Here is a 17,923-nt window from a genome sequence, read left to right on the forward strand (position 1 = left end):
CTCGGGCAGTACAAGACACATAGCCCTAAAATGGGGCTGGCCAGGCTGCCCATTACCAAAGCAAGATCAGGCTGGGGAAGAAGGCAAGAATGCAAGAATATTCCCATGGGCGGGAATCCCATTTACGTTAATCATGCGGCTGATTTCAGCCAATCAAGCCAATGGCGGGAACTCCCACTGTATGAAAGTAGCCTATCCAGCCTCAGTAAAGTCAGAGTGTGTGGGTTTCTTCATAGTAGACTCTACAATCACCTATGTGAGTTGGGCCTTACAATCAACCTGGCCAAATGCCAGTTTGGACTGAGCACGATTGACTTCCTGGGTCACAGGATTACCAAAGACGGGGCCACACCACTACCCAGCAAGGTGGAGGCCATCCGCAAATTCCCGAGGCCCAGAACGACCAGAGGACTACAGGAGTTTGTGGGGATGGTCAAGTTTTCTCACAGGTTAATCGCTGCAGCTGTTCGAGTGATGTGCCCAATTTTCACCCTGGCAAAGGATTTGACCTGGGATGACTCCACACGAGTATTTGTGGAAACTGCGCTCCAGTCTACCCAGGCCAAACGCACCCACAGCTCTCACAGACGATGCCTCAGGAACAGCAATTGGTGAAGTTCTGGAGCAGCAGAAAGGAGAAAGTTGGCTTCCGCTAGCTTTCTTCAGCAAGCATCTGCAGCCCTCGGGATTTCGACAGAGAGCTACTGGCGCTGTACTTAGCCATCTGCCACTTCTGGTACTTTCTCAAGGGAAGGGCTTTCACGGACCTCAAGCCACTGACATTCACCCTGGCTAAGATTTCCGATCCCTGGTCGGTACCCCGATGGAGACACTTGATTTACATCTCGGAGTACACCACTGATGTGACACATCTCAGGAAAAGACAACATGGTCACGGACGCCTTGTCAAAGCAGAGTATCTACTGTCTGGCTAATGGACTGGACTTCGTGACACTGGAGAAGGCACAGGAGCAAGACGACGAGATCCCTCAGTATGGTCCGCCGTCATGGGGCTGCAGCTTCAGGACATCCCAGAAGATACAGGTAACACTGACCTCCTGTGTGATGTGGCCGCCAGACTGGTTTGACCCATCGTCCCAAAGGCATGGTGGCGACGAGTTGTCAACTCCATCCACAGGCTGGTGCAGCCATCAATCAGGACTACGGTCCTGCTAAAGACCAGGAAGTCAGTGTGGCATGGATTGTGGAAACAAGCCAGTGGGTGGGCCAAGACGTGCATGCAGTCCCAAACAGACAAGATACAGCAACACACCAAGGTCCTCCCGCAGACTTTCAAGTCAATGGAAGGAAGGTTTGACCACATCCACGTGGACATAGTGGTGCCCTCACCAATCTCACAGGCTTTCCACTGCCTGTTCATGGTGGTTGACCGTTTCACCCGGTGGCCAGAAGCAATCCCCTGGCTGACACATCCACCAGGTCCTACTCCAAAGCACTCCTCTAGTCCTGGGTACCAAGGTTTGAACTACCACACCACATAACCTCTGACATAGGAGCCCAATTCATCCCCAGCCTGTGGACTGATGATGCCAACCAGTGGGGCATTCAGCTACACCACATGATAGCATACCACCCGCAGTCCAACGGGATGGTGGAGCACTTCCACAGGCACCTCAAGGTTTCCCTTAGGACCAGACTCAAGGGCCCCAACTGAGTGGATGAACTTCTGTGGGGTCTGCTCAGCAGTCATACAGCACCGCAGAAGAAGAAGACCTCCACACACCCTCCACCGAGCTCGTCAACGGAGCACCACTCATGGTCCCTGGGTATTTTGTCCCACTGTCCAGAAGACAACAGGAGGATACAATCACCTTCCTGGACAGTCTGTGTGTACAGGTCGGTAACCTGGCTCCGATCCCACCCTCCAGACACAGGCAAGCCAAATTGAACATCTCCAAAGTCCGCAAAGACTGTGAGTCCATGTTCATGCACAGAGGGCCAATACCGTCCACCGCTACAGAAGCCTTATGAAGGCCCCTTCCAAATCATCCCAAACAACGGAGCCATCTTCGAATTAGACATTGGTGGCAAACCATAGGTTTCCACCACAGACAGGCTCAAGCTGACACACGCGAACCCGACAAACCTGTGGAGATGCCAGCACCTCGTCGCAGAGGCAGATCTCCAAAGGCATTAGGGACTGCATCCAAGGACACTAGGAACTGTAGCAATGTTTCTTAGGGGACGGGGTGGGTCATGAACCGCCACCATGGAAATCAGACTGGCACAACGCACAGTAACAAACAGCGGCATAACTCATTAACTTGACACCCGTATCACGAACCAGCATGTTTGGAAGCTAGGACAGTACAAGTCAGGCAGCCCTAAAATGGGGCTGGCCAGGCTGCCCAGCTAACAGAGCAACACCAGGCTGGGGAAGAAGGGGATTCATATGGAAGAATTTTCCCGTAGGCATGAATCCTGCTTATGTTATTCATGCGGCTGATGTCAGCCAATCAATCTAACGGCGGGAACTCCAACTGTATAAAATGCACCTTTCCAGCCTCTATAAAGGCAGAGCTTCAACTCCCAGAGCTACAACGCAAATTATTAATGTTACCTACAGATTTGTACAAAATCATTGTTTGCATCAACTCTATTTCCTGCCTCAAAAATGAAAAAAGATTTGATATCTTCAGAATTATGTCTCAGATGTGATAAAGAGATAGGTTCTTTTTGTCATTTGACTTGTCTGTGTCTTAAGGTTCAACCATTTGGGATATAAATTAAAGTATTTTTGGAGAAAAAATATTAAGGTTAAACTTCCATTGGATCCAATGTTAATTTTGAGGGGAAATATAGAGATGAAAATGAAGGTTTACAATGTCTCAAACTGAATTTTAACGATCAACTTCAGGTGTTTGAAGGAAATGTTCAGCCATGATTTGGAGATGGTGGATGGATTTGGGGATTCAGAGCTGGGATCTCAAAATGAGATCTTGTATTCCTCTGGAAAAATAACATCATTTACATGATAAATATCACTTTGGTTTGGAAAATATGGAGCCATATTTACAAGAGGTTGGTTGGAAAACTGAAGCTCTCAATGGCTCATCCTGGTGGAGATTTGCAGTTTCACGGCAGTTGGTTCGAATTTATATTTCTCTTTGATAATCTCCTTTTCCTAATTTTTCTTTTGGGTCGAAGGGGATGCTGGGTAGGAAGGAGTTGGTGGGGACGGTGGGGTAATGGAGAGGGAGGAGGTGATGGGTAGGGAGGGAGTGGTGATGGGGAGGGAGGTGGTGAGGGGTAGGGAGGGGTGATGGGGTGGGAGGTGGTGATGGGTAGGGAGGGGTGATGGGGAGGGAGAGTTGGTGGGTAGGCAGGAGTGATGGGAGAGAGGGGTGATGAGTTGACCCCCAAGTCCCAAATGCTTTGGTGCTCTTCAAGCAGTGGATGAACTGTTTCAATAACTTCCTCGATGCTGCTGCTGAGGTGGTCGACATCGACAAGAAGAAGTTAAAAATCCTCAGGCACGAGTCGGCCAGTGGGCCTTCCTGACAATCCAAGGCAGTGCGACTCACAACGAGGCAATGGCTGCTGTACAAGACTAAAGTGAACGTGGTATACCTCCATTACCTGCTGACGTCCAGAAAGCAACAGCCTGGTGAGTCCACTGAAGAGTTTGTCTGGTCCCTGGTCACACAAGGAAAAGACTAGGGAAACCCATGTCCACTATATTCCTGACCCAATGCGTGGAAGAACTGATTTGAGACACCTGCGTGTGGGATTTGAGGTCAGATTATATCTGGCAACGACTCCTCGAGGAGGACTCGCTCTCACTCAAAAGGCTCTTCCCATCTTGGGAAGGCCTCCCTGCAGATGACAACAATGAAGGGATGCCTATCCTGCATCAGTCACCCTCAATCAAGCCAGTCCTCACGCGATCTCAAACTCCATGATGTGGATCAAGGTGAATGGGCACAAAACAAACGGTCTTTTCAATAGCGGCAGCACGGAAAGCTTCTTGTACCCCGACATGATCCAGAGACTCTCCCTACCGGTCCGACCCATAACCAGGATGGTTTCAATGGCTGCAAGGGACCAACAGACCAGAATCTGGGGGTATCTGTGTAGCATCGCTTATGGTGGTGGGGGGTGGGGGGAGTGTTATAACAATTTCGTATTGTTAATTTGGCCTCACCTCAGCGCACCAATCCTCCTGGGCCTCGACTTTCAGAATCAGTTCAGGAGCGTGATGATGGCATTCAGGAGACCCTAAGTACCGCTGACCATCCACAGCCAACAGTGCCCGACACTGCCTTGTGGTCCCAGCACACAGCCACCGGCACCGTCCTGCGGACTCAGTACCCAGTCTCCGGCACCATACTGCAACCACACCACGCTACGGGTGCTGCCCTCCATCGCAGTTCGTGATCCTCACCCTGGATTGTAAAACAATGGCCACCTAGAGTACATGCTATAGCTTGGAAGACATGCAGTTCATCCGGGCTGAGGTTCAATGACTCCTGGCAGAGGGAATCATAGCCCCTAGCACCAGTTCCTGGAGGACGCAGGTCCTCGTGGTCAGAGGTGCGGTCAAGCCCTGGATGGTAATTGATTATATTCAGACCATCAACCATTTCACCCAGTTGGATGTGTTCCCGCTTCCCCGTATTGTCGACTTGGTCAATTAAGTTGCTTAGTACAGCATTTTTTCGACTGTGACCTCAAGTTAGCCTACCATCAACTCCCCCTTCGTCCAGCTGATCAAATATATACAGGCTTTGAGGCAGACGGAAACCTCTTTCATTTCCTGTGGGTGTGTCTCGGGGTTACTAATGGTGTTTCTACCTTTCAGAGAGTGATGGAATGGATGGTGGAGGAACACGGGCTGACAGCGACGTTCCCCTACCTTGACAATGTCACCATCTGCAGCCATGACCAGCAGGACCACGACGTGAATCTCGCAAAGTTCATGCATATGGCCAAGTCCTTCAAGTGCGTGTTCAACACGCAGCGCCTGGCCCTTCTTGGATGTACCATGGTTCATAGTGTCATTGCCCCCAACCCAGACCGCATACAACCCTTCATGGAGTTCCCTGTCTCAAACTCCCAGAAGGCGTTTAAGAGGTGCCCAGGGCTATTTTCATATTATGCTCAATAAGCTTCGCCGATAAGCCCAACCCCCTAATTCGTACAAACACCTTCCCATTATCGGCGGAGGCCCAGGCTGCTTTTGACCAAATTAAAGGAGACATCACAAATGCCATGATGCATGCCGTGGATGAATCTGTCCCCTTTCAAGTGGAGAGCGATGCCTCCGATGTCGCACTGACTGTCACGTTAAACCAAACAGGCAGCCCGATTATCTTGCACCCTGCACAGTCCCGAACTTCCGAACTCTGGTACTCCTCTGTCAAGAAGGAGTCTCAAGCGATCGTTGAAGTGGTGGCCACTGGCGACACTAACTGGCCGGTAAAAGATTTACCTGTCGACTGACCAGAGGGCAGTGGCCTTCATTTTCAGTGTCAAACAACAGGGTAAAATCAAGATTGACAAGATTCTGAGGTGAAGGATAGAATTGTCCACCTACATCTATGACATCTTGTACCAGCCGGATAAGCTCAATGTCCCCTCGGATGCCCTAGCCCGAGAGACGTGCGCCAGCATGCATCTCGACCATCTCCACATCCTCCATGACCACCTATGTCACCCCGGAGTCATGAGGTTGTATCATTTCGTTAAAACGTGAAACCTCCAGTACTCTGTAGAGGATGACTGGTCCACGACCAGACACTGACAAATGTGCGCCAAGTGTAAACCTCAGTTCTACCGACCAGAAAAGGCACACCTCATCAAGACTGCCCGCCCTTTCGAATGACTCAGTATCGATTTCAAGGGCCCCCTCCTGACCACAAATAGGAACGCCTATATCCTGATGGTGGCGGACAATTTCTCCAGGTTCCGCTTTGCAACCCCCTGCCCAGATACGACCTCAGCTATGGTCACCAAGGCCCTGAGCAGTATCTTCTCTCCTTTTGGGTGCCCTGACTACATCCATAGTGACCGGGGGACCTCGTTCATGAGTGAAGAAATGCAACAGTACTTTTTTGGCCTGAGGCACAGCCACCAGCAGGACCACCAGCTTTAACCCCAGAGGTAATGGCCAGGTGGAAAGGGAGAACAGCACCATCTAGAAGGCAATGGCCCTGGCCCTCAGATCTAAAGATTTGCCAGTATCCCGCTTGGTAGGACGTCTTGCCCAAAGCCCTCCACGCCATCTGGTCTTTACTATGCACCGCTAATATGACCACCCCACGTTAACACCTCTTTGCTTTTCTTAGATCACCGAATGGTTCCTCCATCCCTCCCTGGCTGACCACCCCAGAGACGGTTCTGCTTCGGAAGCACGTCAGGGGCCATAAGACGGACCCACTGGTTGACTCAGTGCATCTCATCCATGCAAACCCACAATACACCTTATGGGGGGGAGAGATCAGCAGCGTGAGTCGGGGGGGGGGCGTGGGAGGATACCGGCAGTGTGAGTCAGGTGGGGGTGGGGAGAGACCAGCAGCACGAGTGCCAGGCAAAGAGGGAGGGGAGAAGACTGGCAGCGAGTCGCATATTAAAGGTAAAAGAGCCACGTGTGGCTCACGAGCCGCTGATCGGCCACCTCTGCTCTAGCTGTTGGTGGTGGTGGGGGGGGGGGTGGGGGTGCTTTTCCCACCCCTGGTTTGCTGGGTTTTGTCCTGCTGCTGTTGTGTTACTATATGTAGCTGTTAGTATGGTTGTGGTGTCACCCCCGCTTGTTGATTGTGTTCTGGTGGGTTCCATTTTTATTAAAGGGGGTGACTGTAGAGATATGATTGTATGTGCTGGCTGCCCCTCTCTCCGGGTGTCCTTCTACCTTGGCTCCTCCCTTAGTCCTGCGCATGTGACCCCAGCCATAAAGGTCGAGGCCCCTCTCCTTCCCGCTCCTTCCTAGCCTTGGACCCGGGCCAGCAGTCTCTAGTACAATAAAGCCTATCATTCCCCTCAGTCTTTGTCCGAGTCATATTGGGGCTAATGAGAGCGCCCAAGAATGATCTATTTAAAAGACTGAAAGGAACATGTGACAAAGCATCTGACCAAATAAGGATAAGACTAAATAAAGAGTTTGGGGTCGCAAAATCAGGGGAATGGGAGAAGTAAACAAGGGCGGGCTTTAAGACGAGGAGAGGAACAGCTTTTGAGAGGTTAAATGAACAGTTCCTCAGTTAAATGACCAATTCAATTAACCAAGGAGTGGTTTATGAACACAAAGAAATGCATAAAAATGAAAGTAAATATATCAGTGAATGTCCCTTCTCTGAAGGACACCCGCTCTTGCAAGAACGTTGAATAAAAGGTTCTATCACTTCACCCACTGACTCTGTGAAATTATTTCTTCACTTAGCTGGGTTTCTCACAGGAATCAGTTACAATTTAATTCTGTTTTCTTCTTCAAATATAATTAACAACTACTTTTCTTGAAGTAACCCTGTGCTGTGGTGCCTTTCTATTGCTGCTGGGTTTTGGGGTCCTCTGGACTCCGTAACAATATGTACTGGAATGGAGTAATTCATGTTCTGTTCTGTGATTTTAGATGAAATATTAAGAAAGAGAGAAAGTGTTGGGCCTGGACAAGAAGGGCCAGGCTGCCTGTTTCAGAGCTGGAATTGTGAGATGGTTCTAGGAATCATCTTTGAATATCTGTACCATGTCCAAAGTCTGGTAATTCGTCGTGTAGAACTGTAAGGTCAGGCAGATTTTACACCTTAAAAGGAGATTTTCTTTGTGGGGGGGGGGGCGTTTCCTCAACTTATAATCATATAAATTATAACAGATCAACATCAGGCAGCTTTTACACCTGAAAAGGAGATTTTCTTTGGGGGGGGGGGGTTTCCTCAACTTATAATCATATAAATTATAATAGATCAACATCAGGCAGCTTTTACACCTTAAAAGGAGATTTTCTTTGGGGGGGGATGTTTCCTCAACTTATAATCATATAAATTATAATAGATCAACATCAGGCAGCTTTTACACCTTAAAAGGAGATTTTCTTTGGGTTTTAATTGGCTGGTTTCAGTGACATCACAATCGCCATTTACTCTATAAACATCGTGCAGTGGGCAAGTTGTCAGACTACTTCACGACTCTTGGATATCCTGACGACTTAGCTGAACACATATCACGATGCCGCAAAGAATTACACCGATTTACTTCCCATCACATTGGACCATTCATCGAATGAGTACGATCTCAGAGGAACAAGATTTCACCATCTTCCTACAAGATGAGGGAAGTTCAGGTCACTGTCACCCCAGAGAACATCCCATTCGAATTGCTTGGGAGGAGGATCTGCCTCGAAGACCATGGCAGATCCTCCTTAGAAAGATCCTGAACCGGGTGGCAGTGGCCTGCAGAATGTGCTGCGGTCACTCATAGACCATTCCCTGACCGAAAAACATCCTTGTGCACCAGTCAGTTGCTTAAATGACAACATCAACATTACGCTGCCCATCATCTCTGCATCGAAAGTGGATAATAGGTCTAAAATTTTAATAAAATATGGAAGGTTCACTTTCAAAAAACCGAGAGTGCAAGTGTCCTATCTGCTTTTACCTTGGCAGTTCATGCCCTCTGCATATGAAGTGAATGTGCTGGGTAGAAGAGTTAAGATGTTATTATAACTGTATTCTGAAAGATAGAGCAGACTTTTAAATGATTGTTGTGAATGACTAAGAAATGAGTATTGGGACACTCACACAGACAGGTCAGCTACAACTCACAACATTCCAGACAACTCTCCATTCTCACCTCTTCCCTAAAGCCAGCTCCTGGTCCTCTGCACAATAACACGAGGACCTGCTGTTACACGAACCAGCTGTCAGATGCAGCCCATTCATAAATGGCTTCCCGCCCACAAACAGCTGACGGTGCGACAAGCTTGTCAAAGAGAATGTGGAAACATCATAAGCCTGCAGACCGAGCAAGGGCCCTGATGGCTTGGCTTTAGTGTCTGGAATTCAACTAACCTCGTTCCAAATCATGAAGACTCTCCTCCTCTCCCCGACTCGCACTGCCGGTCTCCCCTGTTGGAACCAAGGGGTTAAATAATCATGGAAAATATGCCTATGTACTATTCATTATATATTCATTAATCCATTACTATGTAACAATTTACTATTTACTTCAATTATACTGTTTAAGGGAAATATTAATGCAATTAAGTAACAGCCACAGTATGTAGAAAAGTTGGCTGATTATAGTATGTGTAGAATTTGCTGCCTCCAAATACAAAGAGAGAAAATACTTTCATCCCCAAAGTTACACTGCTCATTGTAAAGCACACATGGGAGTAAGAGGATAGCAGATAGGAGAAGTTAGACAGGATGAGGTTGGAGGAACCATAGGGACAGTGATTTATTCTGAAACAGGCCAGTGACAGGAAGATAAGTGTATTGCAAGGATAAGCGATAAGAGTACCATGACTGAGAATGTCAGAGACAAATAAAATGGATAAACCAATTTAGTAGGAATGATGTCATAAGGGTACACGGGAGGTGTTGATTACAACAGAAGACTATGGCCAGCCGAGAACAAAGAAATAATTAGAAATATCTGGGGTATGAATTGACTTCTGATCAAAACAACAGGATGTTCTGGCCTTGGGGATTAAGATAGGAGGTCCACACCATCGATAATTGCAGAGCAGGAAATTGCTTGAGATAAATGTTATGCAAGGAGTCTATCAAAGAAAGCCAACTCTTGGTCAATGTAAAAATGTTGATCTATATAAACAGAAGAGACTGGACAGTAGGTGTGAGTCTTGGGGAATAGCTCACCGAGAAGGTGATTTATGAACCAATGACTGAACCAGAGCTCTGTTAAGCTTTATTCTTGTACTATGTAATAAACTGATTGTGAAACCGAATACCTTCTCCTATCACTTCATTCAACGAGCACGGTGGACTCAGACGACACAGACCAAATTGAGGGTAGGATAAGGCCAGAGTCCGACACAAAATAAACTCTGCTGCCCCAATAGCTACCCGAGTGTTACCCTGGGCAGGTGTCACTATTTCCCCTTTTACAGGAGGGCCACTACCTGGTGATGCCACCCATGCCTTTTGTCCGACATTCTCTAGCTCGGGAATGGGATCAATGACTGTTTTTCCTCTGGAATAGGCTGTCGTTCAGAAGTCAGTGGAAAGGTGTGCGTCCCTTCATTGGGCGATGATTCAAATGGTTGACTGCCTGCTGCAGCACATGGCACCACCCCTTCAGGGTCCCCAGTGGTGTTAAACAAATTTGTTCCTTCAGTAAGCCATTCATTCGTTCAACTAACCCGGCAGCCTGCGGGTAATAAGGAATATGGTGGACCCATAAAATACTGTTGTCAGCTGCCCAATCACAGATTGCCTTCCTGGAGAAGTGTGAGCCATTATCAGACTGAATTCCCTCTGGTACATCATAACAAGAAATTAAATGGTTTAGTCCTTGGATAGTGCTAGCTTGGTCAGCCATCTTGGTGGGAAGAGCAAATCCAGGCCTGAAAAGGTGTCAACCATTACTAGGATGTAATGTTTGCCTATACAGTCTGGCATAGCGAGCTCCCCGTCTTATTCGGCCATGCAGACCAGGAGGAACGGTGCGGAACTTTACAAGCTGGCATGCTGGGCATGTCCGCACAACCCGGCGGACATTGTCCTGATGGATGGGTAAGGCATGTGTACGGGCCCACAGAGCTGATCCCTTCTCCCCCAAATGGCCACTCTGTTCATGTGCCCATCGAGCCAGGGGGTCGGTATCGGCGCGGCTGATAGTGGCAAGCTGATCTGCTACTGCATTTTGTCGTGCTATGCTCGTCGTCACATTCGTATGGGCGTCAACATGATATATGGTTATCTCCCAATGATGGGAAGCATCCCACAACAGCTGCCACAACTGTTTGCCCCATACTGGGTGGTCATGTATCAGCCAGTCGTTCTTTTGCCAATCAGGCATCCATATCACTAGTTCATTAGCCACGGCCCAGGAATCAGTAAACAAGCGAAGAGGGTGATCATGGGGGTCTAGTGGTAAAGTGACCACCTTCAACTCAGCATACTGACTGGAGCCACCATCTCCCTCCTCCAATAAATGAGTTCCTGACTTGGGATGGTAAGCCACTACCTTCCACTTCTGCTTTCCTTGCACCCACCGGCTGCTACCATCAGTAAACCAGGCATCCTCTTGTTCTGCTGGAGTGAGCGAATCATATGGTTTACCCCTCTGAATTGATGAAGGAGGTAGGGGAGGGGGCAAGGCGGGTTCAACGTCCTCATGACGAGACGGAAGATCAGCCACCTGTTCATGTATGCGGCCCACCCCTTCAGGCCCTCTAGTTGCTCAACTCTGAATAGACCACTTCCATTTAACAATAGAAGACTGCTGAGCCCACCCGATCTTTAGATTAGCGTCATTAACCAGAACCCAATTCATTATTGGAAGTGCAGGTCTCAATTGAACATCTGCATCACTTGTCATTCTTTCAGTTCCAGCAGGGCCCAGTAACAGGCTAGTAACTGTTGTTCAAAAGCAGAATAACGAGTGGCAGTCTCAGGCATGCTATGTGACCAGAATCCCAGCGGGACTCAGCAACCCTCTTGTTTCTGCCAGAGGCTCCAGCAGGCCACATCATCAGTAATGGAGACCTGTAGTTCGTAGGGGGTATCTGGAATGTGGGGAGCAATGGGCAAGGCCTGAAGAATAGCCTGCTTGGCGGACTGGAACACCCTTTCCTGATCGTCACCCCATACAAAGTCTGTTTTATTTCGGGTAACCTTATACAGAGGATGTAAAAGCAATGCCAAGTGTGGAATATGGCGTCGCCAATATCCCAATAACCCCAGGAAACGCTGGATCTCTTGTTTGTTATTAGGAGTGGCCAAGTCTGCGATTTTATTGCGAACTTTATCGGGAACCACTTGTTCTCCAGCATGCCACTGAATTCCAAGGAAAATAAATGTCTGGGAAGGGCCCTGTATCTTGGCGGGATTAATGGCCCACCCTCTTTGCATCAGGGTATCTTGGACACTCTCCAAACCTTCCTGTACCATCTCTTCTGTGGCCCCTTGGATCATGACATCATCAATATAATGGTGAATTGAGAGGGAAGGCGATACTGGCACCATCACAGGATCCCACTTAGCCTGACCCACTACTAGTTTTTTTTGCATTAGCGAGATCAATGACAGCATACCATGTTCCCGAGTTCCCAGTAGCAATGTTTTCAATAAGGGTAACAATGTCCGGAACTGCTGAAGCAAGTGGTGGGGCATGTTTGTTCAAAAAGCAATAATCAACTGTCATTCTCCAGGAGCCGTCCGGCTTCTGGACCGGCCAAACAGGGCTATTAAAGGGCGACGTTGCGGGTCTCACTACCCCTTCTTCTTGCAAAGCATCGATGGTGGCAGTAATCTCTTCCTGCCCCCCAGGGAGACAATATTGTGGAATGCACACTGGTTTCATGAGGGGTGGCACCATCACAGGATCCCACTTAGCCTGACCCACTACTAGTTTTTTTGTAATAGTCCGAATTCCAAATGCAAATCCCCCTTGGCTAGTATTAAGGGCCGAACCGGCCAACATATTAATACCCAGGATACACTCGTCAGTAGCAGCCACCAGGTCATGTAACCAGATAGGGGAAGAGCTATCACCCACCGTGGCACGGACTTTTATTTCCTTTGCCAGGGTGACCGCCCCTCCCAACCCCTCAATTTGAAAGGTCAGTCCAGTCCAGAGGTCGGGGTTGTTAGAAACAGAATTTACCTTTAAATAAATTGCTCGAGACAAAAATTGAGAACAAAGAACATTTATTATAACAACAATGCAAAGTTGGGTGCTTCCCCTTACACATACACTGGGGCTCACCCAACTTTTATACAGTCAATTTCAGTATCAGAATACCCTCCCCCTTACATTCTTCTGCCCCCTGAATGAGTTTGGCATAGGCAATCTTTCCTGCCTACGTGTAGTTTCAGTATACTTGGAGGACCAGGGGGTATCCTGTTGGTGTCCCTTCATGTTATTGTCCTTATTCACACCTTCCTGATTCTCGGGGCTACAGTCTCTTGGTATGCAGAGTTGGCTCATCCTGTCTAGGGTTGGCTAATTTAATATGTATAAATCTGTGAAAGGTTAACTAATTAGATATGTAGGACTTGGTACTTCTGTCTAGGGCTAGGAGACCCTTATCTGATCCAGACTACCTCAACTTCCTACATTCTATTGTTCCTTACCACTCCTTATCCTAGACTTATGGTGGCTCTTGTCACAAAGACTAGAAGATTCTTATGTTAATCGTGCTGACTCTGCTTTCCTGCATCCTAATCCCCAAGCTCATCCTGTTTGTACTGGTTACAGCCATTAACTGATGTATGAATTTTAGTTTCCTTCATGTTCATAATTTTAGATCAGTTTTCGCATCTCTCACAATCCTCACTTTTCTTTTAGATCAGTAATACTGATGCTGTAAAGTGTAAGGTGTTGTTTTTCCCAGCTGGTCAATAACCGAATTGTAATCTCTGTGTCATTGGAGAGTTAAGGCTTTGGGGTGTCGTGTTCTGCAGAAGGGTTCGATGAATTTAAAGTCTTTAGGTAGGGGAGCACCATAAAGGTCAGAGTAGCAAGTCCAGCTGCTATTAGGGTTGTGAGTATCAGGCTCCAGTTCTCAGTAAAGAGTCTAGTCCATCCCACATCAGTCCGAGGTTGCCAAGTCTGAACATGAGCATGGGCAGATTCTCGTTGAAGTCTTGAAGCAGTGTCTTTAACCGCCCAACTGTTGGAAGCATTGTCCTGAAGAAGTCTGTGAGAAATGCTGCCTTCAGCAGCGAACGAGTCCTGAAGAAGTCTGTGAGAAATGCTGCCTTCAGCAGCGAACGAGTCCTGAAGAAGTCTGTGAGAAATGCTGCCTTCAGCAGCGAACGAGTCCTGAAGAAGTCTGTGAGAAATGCTGCCTTCAGCAGCGAACGAGTCCTGAAGAAGTCTGTGAGAAATGCTGCCTTCAGCAGTGAACGAGTAGCGAGAGTCAGGCGGTTCCGTTGAATTGTGGCTAGTATCTGACATTCCTCTTCAGCCCCGAACCCTCGGGTCACCGATCTCCGAAGGCTGTCTGGAGTCTGATATTGAAATGCCAAGCAGCTTTAGAGTACTGTAGCAGCTCACGTTGTTTGTAACTGGTGCTCCCCTTCACGGGGTGTTGTTTGTGATGAAAAGAGACCAAGCTGGGGGGGATTGTTTCTTGTGATTTAACTGTGTGTTGCAGCTTGCCTGTTAAGTTTAGTCCGAGTATCAGTGAGGTTGTGAGTAGAAGCCAATGTGTGTGAATGAGAACATGTATTCTCTCCCTGTGTGCGAAATGTACATTGATTAGTAATAATACCTATGTAGGCTGTTAACTGACTATCGCTACTCTGTTCCCCTGGTCCGTATTGGAAAGCCTTATGAAAAAAATATCTGTCTGAAATCTATGCCCTGTCTACACTGTAAAGTAGCACAATTGTAACCTCTGCTGCCCCTATTCCAGGAGGACTTAAAACATAACGAGTAATTAAGTGACATAAACAGTTAAAAAAACAATACAACAATAAATGTAACATCACGGCACTTTGTCGCGGTGCCGTGTAAGTTTCAGGTCTGAAGGATGAGGAACATCACACCAGGTTGAGGGTTGAGTCTGTGTGTCGTGATGTTGTGGTTCGGAAGCTGGTTTGATTCTTTGAATGTGGGTCCAGCCTTTTTCTCTTGTTCGTACGGCGGTGTCTGTAATTAAAAGTACATAGTAGGGACCATCCCAGGCAGGTTTCAGTTGGTTATCTTGCCATGCTTTGACATAAACCCAATCACCAGGTTTAATAGAATGTATAGGAAAGTCTAAGGGTGGAGTTTGGGCTAATAGTCCCTTTTGTTTCAAGTCGTGGATGGAAGTAGAAAGCCCTTGTAAAAATTTTGAAATGTATTGGTCATTAGCCTCGGGGATGGGAGAATCAGTGTGGAATCCCATAAATGGAAGCCCAAACATCATCTCGTATGGTGAGACTGCAATGTCTTTACGAGGGGCTGTGCGAATTCTAATCAGGGCTAATGGTAACGATTTAATCCAGGAAAGACCAGTCTCTTCATGAAGTCGGGTGAGTTGAAGTTTCAAAGTTTGATTCATACGTTCGACTCGACCCGAACTTTGGGGATGCCATGGGGTATGTAGTTGCCAGTCTATTCCTAGCTTCTTGCAGACACCCTGGAGAACCTGAGAGGTGAAATGCGTACCTCGATCTGAATCAATGGTCTGCATCCTACCGTATCGTGGAATGACACATTCAATGAGTATTCTGATAACAGTGCTGGCGCGATCATTCGGGGTGGGAAAAGCTTCAACCCATCGTGTAAAATGATCGACCATGACAAGGAGGAATTTGTAAATACCGATGTTAGGAAGTTCAGTGAAGTCTATTTGTATGCGCTGGAACGGGCGAACGGCAATGTCGCGACCGCCAGGCAGTACAGGGCGCATCGATTTCTTATTGATTCTCTGACAGATGGGACAAGATCTAGTAGCGAGTTTAGTAATAGTGTATATGCCAGGGCAGTGAAGGGAACGTCCAAAGGTATCAACAAGTGACTGGGTTCCCCAATGTGTTTGTTGATGTAGCTGATCTATAATTTGGCGAGTTAGGGCTTTGTTAAGGACTTGCCGTCCGTCTGCTGTCCACCACAACCCGTCGGCAGTCTGGCGAAACCCTTTATCTTTCATTGAGACCTCATCTTCCCATGAAAAGATGGGGGTCTTTTTAATCTCTATTGGTGTGGGCAGTAGCTGGTGCATGTGAATCTTTTCTCTGAGTGCCGCCTGTTTGGCAGCTGCATCAGCCTGCCTGTTGCCTCTAGCTTCAGGACTGTTACCAGTCTGGTGTCCCCACTCATGTACTATGGCAATTTCGGACGGGAGTGTTAAAGCATCTAGGGATTGGATAATTAAGTGTTCATGGGCTAACTTCTGTCCTTTGCCAGTTATCATCCCTCGTTCTTTCCATATCTTACCGAAGGTATGGACTACACCGAAAGCATACTTAGAGTCAGTGTAGATAGTTCCTACCTTGTTCTCTAGTTCGTGGAGTGCTCTACAGAGGGCATATAGTTCACAGGATTGTGCTGACCAATGACCAGGGAGGCGACCGGCTTCGATCACCAGTCCTTGCTTACCATCCACTACACTATACCCACTATAGCGGGTTCCTGCAATGCAACGTGAAGAGCCGTCAATAAACAATCTTTCTCCTTCATTTAAAGGGACATCAGTTAAGTCTTCCCTAATTTTGGTTTGTAAGTCGATAACTTCTAAACACACATGTTCTAAATCGTTTGAGGATTGGTCAGTAGTTGGAGAGATGAGGAAGGCTGCTGAGTTGAGAGTTTTAGTTGTAAGTAAGGTCAAATCGTTGCTATCCATTAGGATCGTTTCATATTTTAAAATTCTAGGGTCCGTGAGCCATCTCCCAGCACGTTGTAAGAGAATATTGCGGACTGTGGGAGGGGTGTGAACTATCATAGGGGCGCCGAAAGTAATTTTTTGCCCTTCCTCAACTAAAATTGCAGTGGCTGTGATGGCTTGTACACATTCTGGCCAGCCACGACAAACGGGGTCCAAAAGCTTTGACAGGAAAGCCACTGGTTGTCTATAGCCTGCCCTGTTTTGGGTGAGCACTCCTGTGGCTGCCCCAGCTTTGGTATTAGTATATAAGTCAAAAGGTTTGTTTAAGTCGGGTAGCGCTAAAACTGGGGCACGCGTAAGGCAATGTTTAACGAAGTTAAAATCTTTGATCTCTTCATCCGTCCAGTCAAGATGTTCGGTTCCTATACTGGGAAGTTTATCATAAAGGAATTTGACAAGGTTAGAATAATTTTCCATCCAGATTCTACAGAATCCCACTAACCTAAGGAATTTCCTGAGTTCCTGGGCATTTTTGGGAGGGGGAATCTGCATAATACCAGTTATTCTCTCTGGGCTAATTTTCCTGGTTCCCTGACTCACTAGATGTCCTAAGTATTTAACTTCGGATTGCACAAATTGTAGTTTGGACTCGCTGACTCTCAGACCTTTCTTCTCTAGAAAATTTAAAAGTGCAACAGTAAAATCTTTAGCTAATTCATAAGTTCTCGCTGTAATTAACAAGTTATCAACGTATTGTATGAGTTGGCAATTTTCTCTCCGAGGAGCCTCATCTAATATCTGTTCTAGGACCTGACCGAATAAATTGGGCGATTCTGTAAAGCCCTGAGGAAGGACAGTCCACCGGTATTGGTTTTTACGGCCAGTAAAGGGGTTTTCCCATTCAAAGGCAAACATGTCTCTGCTCTCTGTAGCTAATGGACGTCCAAAATGCATCCTTGAGATCAATGACACTAAACCATTGATTATGGGAATCAATTTTACTCATAATGGTATAGGGGTTAGGTGTCAGAAATAAAACTTCTCACACATGAGTCTCTTTAAAACTGATGACACGACAAGCTTTATTTACAAGTCTGCAGAGTTGGACTCAACTGGTTTCTCACCAGTTAAGCCCCGATACATACAGTGCATTGATTTTTATACCTTTATTATTTGCCCTTCCCCTTCTTATTAATACTGTTTTAATTGGTTAGTATTACAAAAACATTCTAAGTATAACTGCATTATTAATTATCACGTTCGTTACGTACGCTGTGAACTCTACATTCACTAAATTCTGTTTCTCACACTTCTTATCAATCCTTTGTCTCCTGCATGTCTCTCACTATGACCATGAAAAGATAGGTTTAAAAAAACATATTCAGCAGCTCCTTCTGTCCTTGACTGCTAGTAAACTCTCTGTCCGTTCTGGCTTCCCTGTTTATGATTAATCATCACATT

The 17,923-nt window shown here is 47.1% G+C and overlaps 1 long non-coding RNA gene and 1 pseudogene across 1 annotated transcript in view; both read right to left on the bottom strand.

Moving 5' to 3' along the window:
- LOC138750373 (uncharacterized) overlaps positions 1-9,087 on the bottom strand; it is a 32,352-nt gene extending 23,265 nt beyond the window's left edge. The window contains exon 1 of the long non-coding RNA XR_011349294.1: positions 9,024-9,087. This is a non-coding gene — a long non-coding RNA (uncharacterized lncRNA). The remainder of the gene's footprint in view (positions 1-9,023) is intronic.
- A 1,464-nt stretch (positions 9,088-10,551) lies between these two features.
- On the bottom strand, positions 10,552-12,089 carry LOC138750365 (uncharacterized; annotated as a pseudogene).
- Positions 12,090-17,923: the final 5,834 nt, after the last annotated feature.

The sequence above is a fragment of the Narcine bancroftii genome, unplaced genomic scaffold (assembly GCF_036971445.1).
Source record: "Narcine bancroftii isolate sNarBan1 unplaced genomic scaffold, sNarBan1.hap1 Scaffold_125, whole genome shotgun sequence".
NCBI classification, from domain to species: domain Eukaryota; kingdom Metazoa; phylum Chordata; class Chondrichthyes; order Torpediniformes; family Narcinidae; genus Narcine; species Narcine bancroftii.